Source organism: Perna viridis, chromosome 4, assembly GCF_037379345.1.
Source record: "Perna viridis isolate PV_CMFRI_1.1 ecotype Kerala chromosome 4, ASM3737934v1, whole genome shotgun sequence".
Lineage (NCBI taxonomy): Eukaryota > Metazoa > Mollusca > Bivalvia > Mytilida > Mytilidae > Perna > Perna viridis.
The window spans coordinates 50,357,139-50,372,665 of record NC_142448.1 but is presented as its reverse complement, the minus strand read 5'-3'; the positions used below and the strand labels follow the sequence as shown (position 1 = coordinate 50,372,665).

Below are 15,527 nucleotides of genomic sequence, written 5' to 3'. Positions count from 1 at the left end.
TGTACGAAGGCATTGCTATCGAATTACGATTATGAAACTTTATCAAAAAGACTCGCATTTTATTAGTACCTTCGGCTTGATTGACATTTTGAGTGAGAAGCACGCTCGAAAAAAACATTAAAATGTGATCAAGAAATTAATCCCAAGCCCATTAACAGTGATTGTACAAACAGCGACATCAAAGGATTAAATTAGTTAAATTGTAATTTGACCTCACTATATGATAATTGATTAACGACCCAAGCCATAAATCAATCAATGACTGACCGGATATATGCACCTGTTGTGGTGTCAATATTGCAGACGTCCTATTCATAAAACTGATCATCTTTATAATATTGGAGGCACATGAGACCGAGGCACATAGGGGAATTTTATACTTTACAAAAAAGGCATCAAGGGCGACGGGAAGGGCACGATGGGCGGATGCCCTTCTAAAAAAAGGGCAGGCGGGAACACTGTACCGGTAGGAAGCCCCATCTGTCCGTCTGTCAGTCCACCCTTCCGTCCATCTGTCCACACTTCCTGTAAGTGTAAGAGATTCTGAAGAAATTTTATAGGTAAGTTAGGTGTCATATCTAGATGTGCATGAAGGAATATAATTACTGTTGGAGGACTCTAAAAGGAGATTATCCAAATTACCATATTCTTTTGTGTATTCCGTGCACCCCTTTCTTGGCAAGGGAGAAGCAGAAGACCACGTTGAGATGAAAGGATTGCGGTAAATTCCCCGAGATATGTATCCTTTCATCATTAATCTTTTAAATAAAAGTACTTTTCTGTGTTTCCCTGCGTTTGCAAGCCATTTATTGATTAAAATACAGCAATGTAGTGGATGCAAGTCAGCTAAAATGTTTACATTCCTGTTCTTATGCAAATCAGGTATTTCACTAAAATAATGGCGTCAAATCTGACTAGTTACAACAAAAGATGTTTTGAATTTGCCAAGCTTGTGTATTGATATTTGACATCTGGAAACAGTCCATAAAGTGGATAAAAGGATTAGTGACAGTTGGTTTCACCTTTTAAATTGATCTTTTGTTATTTGATAATTAATTTACAATGGGCCCCGAGGACAGGTTGGCACTCCCGCTATTGCGTATTTAACGGTCCACAGCACACAGTTGAAGACGTTTAGGATAGCGTGTTTTGAGAGAAAAATAAGAAAATAGTCGTGGTTTTTCGTACAAACTATTAAATGCAAGAAGACAGCATTGACAGGTAAAACAACTATTGTATAACAGTAAAACTTAATTTATTTCACATAAATCTGTTCTCAAAAGTACAAAATCGCTCAATGTTGTCTTTTCTTGAAGACTTCGCTCCTGATTCCCGAAATTACAGACTTCGAAAATTATGTCTCCAGGAAAAAAATCTAGATACTCATTGTTTTGGTGTATACCGCACACCCCCCTCCTTGAACAAGGAAAAAGGAAAAAAGTATGTAGTATACATGGAAGAATACAGTAAGGGTTTTACATTTTTAAACCTCATAAGTGTAACTCCTCCTAAACCGCTCAATGGATTTTGATAAAATTTTATAGAAAGTTTGGGTATCATATGTAGATGTGCATACAGGAATATGATTACTTTCAGAGGATTTAAAAGGAAGATTATCCAAATTAAGTATTTTAAAACCTTGTAAGTGCAACTCCTCTTAAACCTCTCAATGGGATTGTGATGAAATTTTATAGGAAGTTTTGGTATCATATAGATGTGCGTAAAGGAATATAATTACTGTTGGATACTGCCAAAAGGAGATAGTCCTACAAATGCTTTACATTTATGTCCATTTTAAGTGGGGAGTATTCTCTTTATGAGCTTGCTTACAGTATTTCTAGTTAACTCTCCCTGCCCAAAGGGCCATGTGAGCTATTGTCATCACTTGGCATCTGTCATGTTTAACAATTGTTTCAAAATTCTCCTCTGACACTACTTAACCAATAAGAACCAAACTTCGTATAAATGTTCCTTATGGTGTATGCATAGAACTGATGTGGGGATTTTTTATCCATTGAAAAACATGGCCACTGTTATATAAAATAGAATAAAGAGGTCTGACAGAAGATTTTCCAAATCCATGTAACTAGGTATAGCCAAATTCTGACCGGGTGATAATTTTCATCATGATGAGATCAATCCTTGTGGTGAAATTTGCTTGCAAATCTGTTCGGTTATGTTGGAGTTATTGCCCTTTTTTTAGCTCACCTGGCAGTTGTTGGTGTCCAACAATTTCGTTAACAATTTCTCCACTAACACTACTTGAAAGATTAAATTCAACCAGGTGGGCGATTCGGGCTCCTGGGAGCCTCTTGTATGCTATTTTTAATGTTATTTCTTTCAAAAATCTTCTATGACACTACTTGACCAATTGAAACTAAACTTGGTATGAATGTTCCTGGGGTATCATGCATAAAACTGATGTAGGGATATTTGATTCGTTGAAAAACATGGCCGCCATTACTAAAAATAGAACATACGGGTCAGACAGCAGATTTTGATGAATTTTATTTTTTTTAGTCAAGACTAAAACTGGTTTCCTCTTTTCAGATTGCAATGGTTTCACCGGGTATGAGTTGTTGTGAACATACTTTGATCACATTACGTTATGCCGACAGGTAGTGTTCCACATGCATTAGAATTCATTTTATACAACCGCAAATGTTATGGCGCTGTCGTCAGCAGTGGTGTGTCATTGCCTGAGAACACTTCGTTTCTGTGTGATAACTTAAGTTGTGGTCGACCAGCTGATCTGAAATTTTGATATGATTTTACTTTACAGAAAGGTTCCTATTCAGTTTGGACTTTATGGCCCCTACCAGTTTAGAAAAAGGGTAAAAATAGATGTTATATTAAAACCCATGTATTCTGTGTTTTTTTTCGATTTTGATTATTCTTTTTTTATTGTGTTCCTGATTTAATTTTGGTAAAAAAAATCATGCCTACGTTTTTCAAGTAGATGTCAGATATCTGTTACAGTTTCCAGTTATAAGGGGTCCAAAAAATAGACTTTTTTATTTTTGGTCCAATTTCACCCCAACAAAAATTTTTATTGGATTTCTCATAAGAATTCCTGCCTGCATTTTTTAATCAGATTTCAGAGAACTGTTACTACTTATTTATTTTTGTTCTGATTTTGTAAATGTTTGATTGAATTTAAAATACTTTGCAATGTAGTGTTCAAACCATGTGTTGTGTCCATAATAAATTGCATCTTATTTTCCAGACTCTAAGTCAAAACATTTTTTCAGCAAAGTGTCAGCCTCGACTTCAACTTTAATATTTTATAAGATTATTTTTCAAGAAAAAGTTTTCATCTACAGTGCATTTCATTAGATTTGTTTAGTTCACTTTTGATTACTTTCATTCAAAATTAACTGCAATCAACAAAAGCCGTCACTCAAACAGTCAAACCGGTGATCAAACTCAAAAAATCAAAAAAGATTATTGATCAGTGCTGCTATCCTTTATGAATGACAACGGCAATTTTAATAAACTTTGAAACCATTGAAATGTATGAACAAACTCTAGAGGATGTGTTAACAAAACTCTGTGTTAACTGGAAAGACATTATCAAGTGTTCCGATACTCTTAAATACACTTAAACAAAAATACAACTATTATAAATTTAATTCCAAAATACTATACAAAGTAACATTGCTGGAATAATATGCTGTTAAAAACAAACCGCTCTACTCGGATCTACGCTGACACCTAAGATATAAATGCATGTGTGATTCTCGACTTATCTATGTTTTTTCGTCGATTTTGGTCGAAATTAGCAATTCGACTTATACTACACATTGACTTATAGTCCGGAAATTATGATAAGTTCTTATGCTTAAGTGTGTAAAAAAAACTAATAGTGTGTCCACACTTGCCCGCAACTATTCAGGGTTAAACCATTGTGGTTGTATCATGCTGCTCTCTGCAAAACCTTTCATTTTTATTAGCACATGTCGATTTTATCAATTAATTTCTAATTCAAAAAGAATTTCGTAGTCCAGGTTTTCACATTTGACTTTTTCCCTTGATAACAATGTTTTAACGGTACAATTTAAGTTTCTGACCTGTCTGTAGTATCGTTGTGGTCACTCTTAACTCATTAATTTTCAAGAACAGGTTTTTGAGTCCAGTACCCAAGACATTTCATCTGGTAATGACCTTCAGTCAAAGAGAATACCAAATCTACTTCAAGATTTTAATGCTTTTACTAAATATCTTTGCATCGTTTATGGGAATTATTTGAAGGGTAAATTGAAAATTCATAAAACTTGTTCTGAAGTTTCAAGATAATTTATTGGATTGTGAGTGAACTCAGTACTACATTAAATATGAACCCTTAAATTTTAGGAATTGCCTTGCCATCAATGTCTTGCGGAAACATCTCTTATAGTAATTGTTTTTTAATTTTTTATTGTAAAGACAATATGCTAAGCCAAGTCAATAGTATCTTATTCCCAAAAAAGTGTCTGTCATGAATTCTAGATATACCTATTACTTATATAAAATGTCAGATTAAGTGAACACTTTTTTTTTATTTCAGGGTTAAAGAATTAGGCCCAGAAGGACCAGTGGAAGGAAAACCAGCTGAAATAGCTATACCTAATAATAACTATAATCTTGGAGCTATGTCTCCACAGAACAGTGATCTGGCATTACTGAAAACTGCTAATGTAAGACTAATACAGATTTTATACCCCCACTCCAATATTTGGGATTTATTGGAATCACCTTGTCTATGTCTGAATTTCATTGTTATAACATCAACTCAAATGGATGGATTGAGTTTAAATCTTATATGTTTCTTAATATAGATTGTGCAAACACTTCAAGCTACTTGAGAAATATAGGGAGAAGTGACTTCTCTTTCAGAGAGACACTAGAGAGAAGTGGGGATGAACAGTGAGAAGTGAATGCGTACGCGTATCATTTACTAATGCTTTTTAAAATCATTTGTTATTTGTTGCTTACATGCACACAATATAAGCACGCATTTTCGTGTATTCTTTTTCTTTTATTGAGATAAATGTTACTTTTCTTTAAGCTACATATGTAAGTAACTAAATATTTTGCACAAAATGAAATCAGCCTGCTGACTGAATGATTGACTGTATCATATATTCATGAAATTGAATTTCTAATCTATACCTCTACTCCTTACCAAATTTATTACAGCAAAATTAATATATGATTGAGCAAAGCAAAGCTTCTTGCATTGCATGTCTTAATGATTTTGTCCTTTTTAGCAGCACTGGTATAGAAAATTTCAGGCAGTGACATTCTGTTGAAATTTTCATTTTGTTCTGGTTTTTTTCCTGATCCCACTTAATGTGTAATGATTTCTTGTTCCAAATATCCAGTCTCTTGATATAAATATAAGTTGACCAAGAGTATCAATAATCATGTTGATTGTTTTTTACTGACAAATCAAGACTGAATACACGTGTATTGTAGCGGTCGGTACGAACTCGTCTCAAGCTTAAGAAATATTCCGTCAAAATGGAGAATTAAATGTTCTGTTATGAAACATGAAGATCAAATGAAACACTCCGAGTTTTCTACTGAATTATCAATTGAAATAAATTTAGCTTTAGTCCAAAGAACCTGCACAACAAATTTGCATGTTTCGTTACGAAATGTGAACGGTAAAACATGAATTATTGTAAGCTGAAGTGAAGAATGTTCATTCCGCATCCTGTCTTAAACGTTTGAAACAAAAAGCTGATTATCGATAATTCGATAGATTTCGAAAAATTTATTTTCTCGAACGGGTGCCATTTTTGTTTGAATCGTTATTGGAAGAAAGATTACTTTGGATAGTACCATACAGTTAGGTCATTTCTGAAAATTTTGTCTCATTTTGTTGAAATAAAGCTGTTTTGAGACAGACCACACAGAAATTTCTAGTGCTTTATCATAAAAAAGTGCATATTTTCTAAATCCTTGGTGTGTGGAGGTTCAAGTCATTTATAAGTAATTTAGTGATCATTCATATAATATCCAGTAGCCATGGTAACATACTGAAAAAAATATTACTGAGTTTTAGTACAAATCAGAGGTGCCATTCCAAACTAACAGCCAAATACTATGTTTTATAAAATATTATACACTACCACAAGATGAAAGCATGCATGGAGTAGGTGGAAAAAAGGTAAAAATAAATTGACCCTTTTCGATTCATTCGCTCACAATTTTAGTCCCAAAATTTCGTGCGAAATAGGGTATTTTGAAAATCAGCCATCTGATACTGAGGAGAGAACCTAATACGGCAGGGGACTGAAATGTTCCGGATACCATTTTTTATTTAAATTACACCTGTTTACCATAACATATATTACATCTGTATATGTATAAATGCTTATCTACATTTAATTAATATATCCACCAAATTTCAACTTTTAATTTTAAGTTTTACAAAATTTGACCGGGGTAACTTGGTGTGCGAAACAGTGCGCCTCAATGTAACTGTATAGTGCACACTTAAGGAGAAGAGAACTTTTTAAGTTGTGTATGTCTTGTGATTTTTCGAAAGCTCTATTAGTATGGAATTAAAAAATGCCAGATTTATAACAATTGAACATAGGATATTGATTCTAGAGCAAATCTAATACTTGGTCTGCTCCCCCAGATTGGGGATAATTCTGCCTTGTGTTCTGCTACATGCATTCATATAATGAAAAAGGCCGTAAACATGGCAAAAATGAGAAAACACATTTAGACACAGATTTTTTTCACACTATGGGCACTGAAAAAGTATTTATTTGATGTTTTTATCTCATCGTTGGTTTTCATACCCCAAAAAATAGCATATGAGGATGAAAGTATAGAAAATCATGGAGTTTTCCCAAAACATAAGACTGGGCACTGAAAGGCTTGTTTTAACTTTCTTTTCTGCATTACAATACTTATTTACACAGAAAAAGTTTTTTCACTTATCCATTTTTTTATTATAAGCTAAAGAAGTAACATTTTTCACTTAAAAGTGGTTAGAATAGCACGTATCACAAGATGTTTGTTTGTTTGTTGGGGTTTAACGTCCGAGCAGCAATATTTCAGCTATATTCAGACAATGAACATGAAATTGATGATAAATGAACATGAAATGATGATGAAATGAAAAAGGGATGGGACACAAGGACAATGGGGTCAATAATTTTTTATTGCCACTGGAAATAGGGAGAGGTGGATAGGGTCGGGTAATTTAGCCCCCTTGTGGCGGAACCCTATGGTTCCTACTCCGGGAGAATACCACAGTAGGGTTCTTGAACGTGCGAGGAACGTGGCATCTTTCCCAACATGGTGCACCACTATGGTTGGTGGTCAGGTTTTCCGTGTTATAGCCTGACAACCCCAGCATGTAACACGCCAGGGGTACCTCATTCCACCACCTGGGGCACACATCCCAGTTGCTCTGTGGGAAGAGCGCCCTAGCCCCAGGCTAGGGTTCTGAGCACTGTTTAGTCGCCTTTTACGACAAGCTTAGCGCTGCTGCAGGCCTATTCTTTTAACACCCGGACCTGCACGGGGACATATCACAAGAGGATACAAGAATATCTTCTATGATATCGCATTTGAAATGATGAAAATTCAGAAACTTTGGTTGCTAAGGACTTATTTGCACTAAACAATTAAATTTCTTAACACAAACTACTTTTTTTTACTCAGTACACTTTAACCTACACAAGAAATTGTGGTTTCTATGGCGAAAATCCTATTTTTTCAAATGTACGGTTCCTGAAAACTTGTCGTAAGGTAGTACAATACAGTTTAGGTCATTTCTGAAAATTTGGTCTCATTTTGTTGAAATAAAACTGTTTTGAGGCAGTCCCCACAGAAATTTCTAGTGTTTTGTCATAAAAAAGTGCATATTTTCTAAGTCCTTGGGGTGTGGAGGTTCAAGTCATTTATGAGTAATTTAGTGATTATTCATATAAAATCCAGTAGCCATGGTAACATACTGAAAAAAAAATATTACTGAGTTTAAGTACAAATCAGAGGTGCTTTTCCAAACCTAACAGTCAAATACTATGTTTTATAAAATATCAGACACTACCACAGGATAAAAGTATGTATGGCGTAGGTGGAAAAAAAGGTAAAAATAAATTGACCCTTTTCGATTCATTCTCTCACAATTTTAGTCCCAAAAGTTCGTGCGAAATAAGGTATTTTGAAATCAGCCATCTGATACTGAGGAGAGAACCTAATACGGCAGGGGACTGAAACGTTCCGGATACCATTTTTTTATTTAAATTACACCTGTTTACCATAACATATATTACATCTGTCTATGTATAAATGCTTATCTACATTTAATCAATATATCCACCAAATTTCAACTTTTAATTTTAAGTTTTTCAAAATTTGACCGGGGTAATTTGGCGTGCGAAACAGTGCGCCTTAATGTAACTGTATAGTGCACCCTTGGTCAAAATACCGCTAAAATGCGGAGAACAGTCCGGAAACAGGACAAATTGGCACCAAACAAGGTCAGTCCCAGACAACTCGGTCTTATTCCATCCCGGCCCCAAGACAAGTCCGGCCTCACTTTCTAGACAAGTCGGCCCCATAGTTCTTAAGTATAATAAAATAAAATAATTTTTATTAAAATAAATAACTAGTTTCAATTATTATTAATTATTTTTGTTTGATCACCCGAAAGCGTATTACATATTGTAAGGTGTTAAGTTAATTAGCGACAATTAATAAACTAATTACGACGATAAAAGGAAAGGTTAAAGTGATTAATTGCATTGATGGAAACGTGTATAAACAGGGATATACACCGATGTGGCTTGAGTAATTTTTCTAGCTTGGTACAAATATTAGTAAACCCGGCGAAACCTTGAACATGTATTCACAATGTCTACGTTTTATCAGTGTGTGGTTTGTAACGTCTATGTTCGACCAAGACAAGAAGCTTTGCAGTATGACCAGTGTGACAGATGGCAGCATCGCACATGTGGCTCAGGTAAGTCTTTACTTTCTTTGTCACCTATATCGTTCAAAATCAGTAAGAGGCACAAAATCGATAATTTGGTGTCCTATTAACTTTTAGATTTATGTCAGTAATGTATCATTCATTCATTCATTCCAGTAGAGCAGTACCGCCAAACAGTAAAGAGCACAGAGCCCTTTGACTGGACCTGCAGCCAGTGCAACACCAGAGATGTCAGTGTTGATGAACTAGACCATGAAAGCACCTGGCTTTCTACAGAAGTCCACAACGACTTGTCCTTTGAGATATCCAGAAACTCAGTCAACATTCCAGACCGTCCTGTAGAAGATGACATCACTGATGATTCCATCAACTCCACTATTGACCCACAGCATGCCAAAGACATCAACTTCGAGATCGTTACTCAGGGATCACAAGATCTGAAAAGAAAACTGGTTGACAGCTTAGGTTACACTTAGACCTTTAAGTCTAAGGTATTTTAAAAGTCAGACTGAGAAATATAAATAATTTGGTATAAAATTTGACACGGAATTTTCTTTTAATTGAAAATATTGTAGATATATAAAAAGGGAAAAGGGAGAAATAGATTTATTTAAAAGAATATGTAAATAAGATACCTGCTAATGTACATGTATCTTTTATTGATAATTTTAAAAATTAATTCAAATATTTTAATTATAAGTATATAGTATACAGCTGTGGGACCAGTACGTTGCTGCCAAAATCACCACCAGCCAGCTCCTGAGGAAGTGTCAGAACATTTACTCACCGCCAACGATCTCCGTTGTAGATAGTGCCTAGAGACTTATTCATGTTATGTTGACTTGTGTTGAACTTTTTGAATTGTGATGACTGTTTGGTAAACAGATATTGTATTGTGTATTGTATTAAATGGGGTCCTTTCTAACGATACAACCATTAACGTTTCATGCGTTAAGTGCTCAGATGTGACATTACTTGTTAAATATTGTTGATAATGTAATAAAGAATAAAATTTGAACTAGTTTTTTTAACAGCCATATCTTTATTCATAAGAACCAATGTATTACATCTGAAAAAACAATACACAACTTTGCCAAATATATATCATTGCCAGCACTTCACAGTATTGTAGAACTGCCTAATTTTGGTCTTGTAATCTGATGCTTTGTAACATTTATCACTTTAAAAAATTGTCAAGCATCTGTAAATCTATATATCTAGAAATAGCTCAAGCCAAGGCCTTCAGGATGCAGTAAAAATTTTCTGGAAACAAATTACTCACAGCATATAGGGTTACCATAGAAACCATGCAAAAATATGCGAAAATTTGCAAAAAAGTTCATAAAATCAGGTTTAAAAATATCAAATTTCCCGCAAAATATCTGAAATTTTTATTTCAATCCCTGAAACTGTTCAAACTTTTCCCTTCAAAAACCCCTTCATCATATGGGCATCGCCGGTTAGATTTTGAGCTATTTCACTTTGTAATCCACTTATTAAATTTAGCATGGTAAAAAATTGACTTACTTTCACTTTCACAATGAAGTCAAATTGTCATTGAAAAAAAGCCCCTTCAACATTGAATATATATAAAACATTGCAAAATACTTTTAAAAGTCCTCTTTTTTCAGAAAATGTTTTATCAACAATAGATTCTTCATTTTTAATCACTATAGCAACTACCGGTTTCCATTTATGTCATTTTTCATCCCTAGCCAAAAGTGCGAAACTAAACTAAACTGTGGAGTGCTGGCTTAAGCAAAATGCAATATTAAATATTGTAATTTTCTAGTTATTTCTTGAAAGCTTACCTTCTTACAAGTAAAATGATACCAAATTTATCATAATTGGACAATTGATAACAATTTTAGAGGCATTCTCATACTAGGCTATCTCCTCTTCATTAGTGGAGAACTTTCCTCATACCTAAGTACAGATATGCATTTCACTGTTTTGCTATAATCATCTTTTAGATGAAAATTTCCACTTAAAACATACAAAATCACAACCCATATGTACTTATAAACCCTAAATTTGGGGTTTTGTAAGCTTTTAACACAGGTTTTATGCCAAAATAGTGCATTTGATGCTCATCACATGAAAAATCACAGAAATCTGAATGAACTGAAAACCAAATACTAAAAAGTCCACTCCAGGTCTAAGGTTATTAAACCTTTGCTTATTGTGCACTTAAAAGTTGCCCGGTTAACTATTTTACATGTAACCTGCGCAAATATTTAGCTTTTAAAAATATATTTCATTCTTTGTGATGGCAAGAGCCATATTCACACATGAATTAGTTCAATGATTGTTCTGTTAACTTTGCAAAAAATCTGCATACTTGGTTGCTAGGGACTTATTAGCTAACAACAACATAGGTCCATACCATAAGTTACATTGTTTTAACCCTTGTATCAAAGCATAGCATAAAAACACTAGTTTCTAAGGTGTAAAGCAATTTTTTAAATGTGTAGGGGTATAGGCAGCTCCCTTTAAGCCAGCACTCCACAGTATTGTAGAACTGCCTAATTTTGGTCTTGTAATCTGATGCTTTGTAACATTTATCACTTTAAAAAATTGTCAAGCATCTGTAAATCTATATATTTAGAAATAGCTCAAGCCAAGGCCTTCAGGATGCAGTAAAAATTTTCTGGAAACAAATTACTCACAGCATATAGGGTTACCATAGAAACCATGCAAAAATATGTGAAAATTTGCAAAAAAGTTCATAAAATCAGGTTTAAAAATATCAAATTTCCCGCAAAATATCTGAAATTTTTATTTCAATCCCTGAAACTGTTCAAACTTTTCCCTTCAAAAACCCCTTCATCATATGGGCATCGCCGGTTAGATTTTGAGCTATTTCACTTTGTAATCCACTTATTAAATTTAGCATGGTAAAAAAATTGACTTACTTTCACTTTCACAATGAAGTCAAATTGTCATTGAAAAAAAGCCCCTTCAACATTGAATATATATAAAACATTGCAAAATACTTTTAAAAGTCCCCTTTTTTCAGAAAATGTTTTATCAACAATAGATTCTTCATTTTTAATCACTATAGCAACTACCGGTTTCCATTTATGTCATTTTTCATCCCTAGCCAAAAGTGCGAAACTAAACTAAACTGTGGAGTGCTGGCTTTATAACGAACACAATGGCCGATTTGTCCATTAATTAAAATATATTAAAACTGATACCTACAAAAGGGGGCCGAGTTGTCTATTTATGAGGGCCGACTTGTCTATGGGCCGAATGGTCTTAGTGCCGATAAGTCATGTATTCTACAGTCCCGATCAATTAAATGAGAGGGCGACTTCACTTCGCTTTTGGTGTCGTCTGAAGGCGAAGTGAGCGACTTCAGGGCGACTATTTCACCCAAATCGCCCAATAGTGTGAGCCCTGCAAACTTGTATTAAGCACATTTTGAATTTTGAATTAAAATCAATGAGACAGAGAGATAGATAATCAGATAGAGACAATTATTTGCAAATAAATATGACTTCTTCATGTTATATTTTTTATTCTAAGTTATGTCAAATATGCCTAGCCCAAGTTTAGGATTGAACTTTTCATCACAATTTTGACTGAGGCAGTAAGGGAGTCCAGCCTTTTTTTGTGTGGGAACTCAAGGTGTTTTCCCCATGAACTTATGTGAAAAGTTCATTGAGGCAGATTTAAGGAATATGTTTTCTGTTGGTGTGTAATTTTGTATGTCTAATGGGAGTGTTCATTGCAATGATTTAACTCATCAAAGTTGAATTAGTAAGTATTGATTCCTACAGTCTTGACAATTCTCAATTCATTGAAAATTCCGAATGGTCATGATGGGAGACCCATTTGAAAATGGTCAAAATCATCTCTGCCAAATCCATTTCAGATATATGGCTTAATTGCCATGATGGTACCCACAGAGATCGATTCCATCTCAATGATTTCTAGTTTAATTTGATTTGGCAAAATGGCATATTTTCTATAGTCTAACTTTGACGTCCTTATTATTGATTGGTCTGCTGTCCCCAATTCAAAGAACTAAATAAGGCTTTAATGCAGGAATAAATCTAAATTTTGAATAGAATCAATTAGAAATTAAATAATAAGGATTGTTTTTAATTTTTGACCAAGTTATGCTTACATGGCCGACTTTGGGACAGTTTACGTTAGTTCATGAAGCATAAACTGCCCCGAAGTTGATTAATTCCCATAACTTGCTCAAAAGTTCAAAACGATACTTAGATTATCTAGATATGATTATAAATACAAAAGAGATTTGATAGCTGAAATGAATTCCATGCACAAATGCTCTTAGCATAACTGATTATTTTTAGGGGTGGAGTAACTCATGACAACCAATTGAGTCACTTTTTTAGCATTGTTGTTTTTTCATCAGAAATATGTCTTAGATTGTTGTTATTCTAGCAAGAAGAAGTGACAGACGACATGTTGACATTTCATGAGGTTGTTAATCACATGCAAGAGCTTGAAAAAGAGATTATAGATGGCCATAAAACTCTTATAGAAGTAGGCATTTCACATTGTATTCTAATTATGAGAGAGTTTTTGCATTGAGTAGTGTATGGAATGTCACTCAGATCATAAATTCTAACTTGACCACAGACCACATCTGGTACCTTTTGGGTTGGAAAATTGAGATATACACACATATAGCAAAACATCTGAGAAAGATCTGGTTACAGTTTTTTTGTGAATCTCCAATCCTAATTCTACTCAAGTAATTCAGAATAATGCAAATGTTTTGTGTCCCAAAGAAATGAAAATTTCATGTCTAAAATAATGACTCAATACTTATTTTGTAATCAGCTGTTTTGATCAAAGAAGTTAAGAAATTAAGAAAGCACAAGCTTGTGAGGGATAATATTCACCAATATGCATGCAACAACCCTTTTAATAAATATTTGGAAATAAAATATGTTGTGTAATATTGTATTAATTGTGAATTTATAACAGCTGAGAAAATATTTGGACTTCCTTGCATGACAATGACAAAAGAATTGCTTGAATTTTACCAAAATTCCAATGTTCTGTTTGTTTTGTACTTTTTAGTCATTATTTGGTCATATTTCTGACAAAAAAATGGTTATCACACCCAAGAAACAACTTTCATATTTAGTGAATACATTATGCTTATTTTATCATATGTCACATTATGAAGTTGTTTCTAAGTTGTTACTATAGTTTTGGTTGTAAATATGTCTGAAATAAACAACAAAATGTATTGATTGAACTTAGTACTGATACAGAATCTTCTGTGACAAAATTTATAATTCTCTGCAGTTTTTATACCCTGCTACAGGAAGTGGCGATGTATTAAGTGATATCCTCTGAAAAATTGTGTCTGTCCCCTGATGGTTTCCAGATGATAACTTGTGAATTCAGAATTGTCAACTTTCCTTTCATCTGTGGCAACATCCCTTCGGCTTCTGCGTATGGAGTGTTCATATCACAACTCATACGTTATGCCAGAGCTTGCCGAAACTACGCAGACTTTTTGTATCGCGCTAGAACTCTAACAAATAGGCTTCTGGAACAGGGTTAAGTTGCTACAAGATTGAAGTCATCACTACAGAAGTTTTATGGTCGTCATCATGAACTCGTTGATCGTTATGGTGTATCCATCAGCACCATGAAAACTGATTTATTCAACGGGTTTTCCTTTCCTCGTTTGTCTACCCCGGACTTGACTTTTTATGAGCAACTCGGCGGGTGTTTCTAGAAAAGCGGAGGACGCTTACCCTACCGGTGCACCTGGTCCATGCTCCCAGTTTTTAGTGGAGTCCGAGTTGCTCATTTACTTTTGTTACTTTGTATGTATGATTTTAGTTTCTTTGTGTTCCTTGTTGTGTGTGTCTGTTTTCCATGTCTGGTCTTTGTCCCTGGATTACGTTCTTTTGATTACCGCTATAACCTTGGTTCCCTTCATTACTCTTGTGAACAAAGCATTGATTTTTTTTTAAACATTGCTCAGTTGTTCAGTACCATAAAACACAGGTCAAGTTTAATTTTCAGCAATATCCAAAATAGTTTTCGATTAAGGCCATTTTGAACATTTTGCCATCCCCCTTTTTCACCATTACATGCTGAGGTACCATGTAATGTTTCATTAATGCCCTATTTTTGTTAAAAGATATGTTATTATGGCACAAATGTGACATCATTACAACAACTAAACCACAAAACATTCATTTTCCTAATATTCATATATTTGACTATGTCTTAAACAATTTTAATGTTATTACAACAAAGTTGATATTTTTGGGCCATATTCCTGACCTGGTGCTTCTACACCTTGATTGATATTGAAATAGTTCTAATATTGACCAAAACTTCATATTTGAACTAGTGCAATGTGAATCTCACTTCTGGAGTTTCGTCCACTTAGCCGTTAATTCTGAAATTACTGTTGACATTATTCTCATCTATCCTAATATCCATCTGACAGTTTCAACAAACAAAAAAGAAATGCATTTTGGAATGATTGACAACTGCCATTTTGTGTTGACACTTGAGAACAATGCAATATCTGAGTTAATTTCAATTCAGCTCTTTTCAGAAAAAAAGACTGTAG

At 34.1% G+C, this 15,527-nt stretch overlaps 1 pseudogene; it reads left to right on the top strand.

Moving 5' to 3' along the window:
• The window catches only part of LOC148620426 (kinesin-like protein KIF2A), a 55,023-nt pseudogene extending 41,513 nt beyond the window's left edge, over window positions 1-13,510 (top strand).
• The last annotated feature ends 2,017 nt before the right edge of the window (window positions 13,511-15,527 follow it).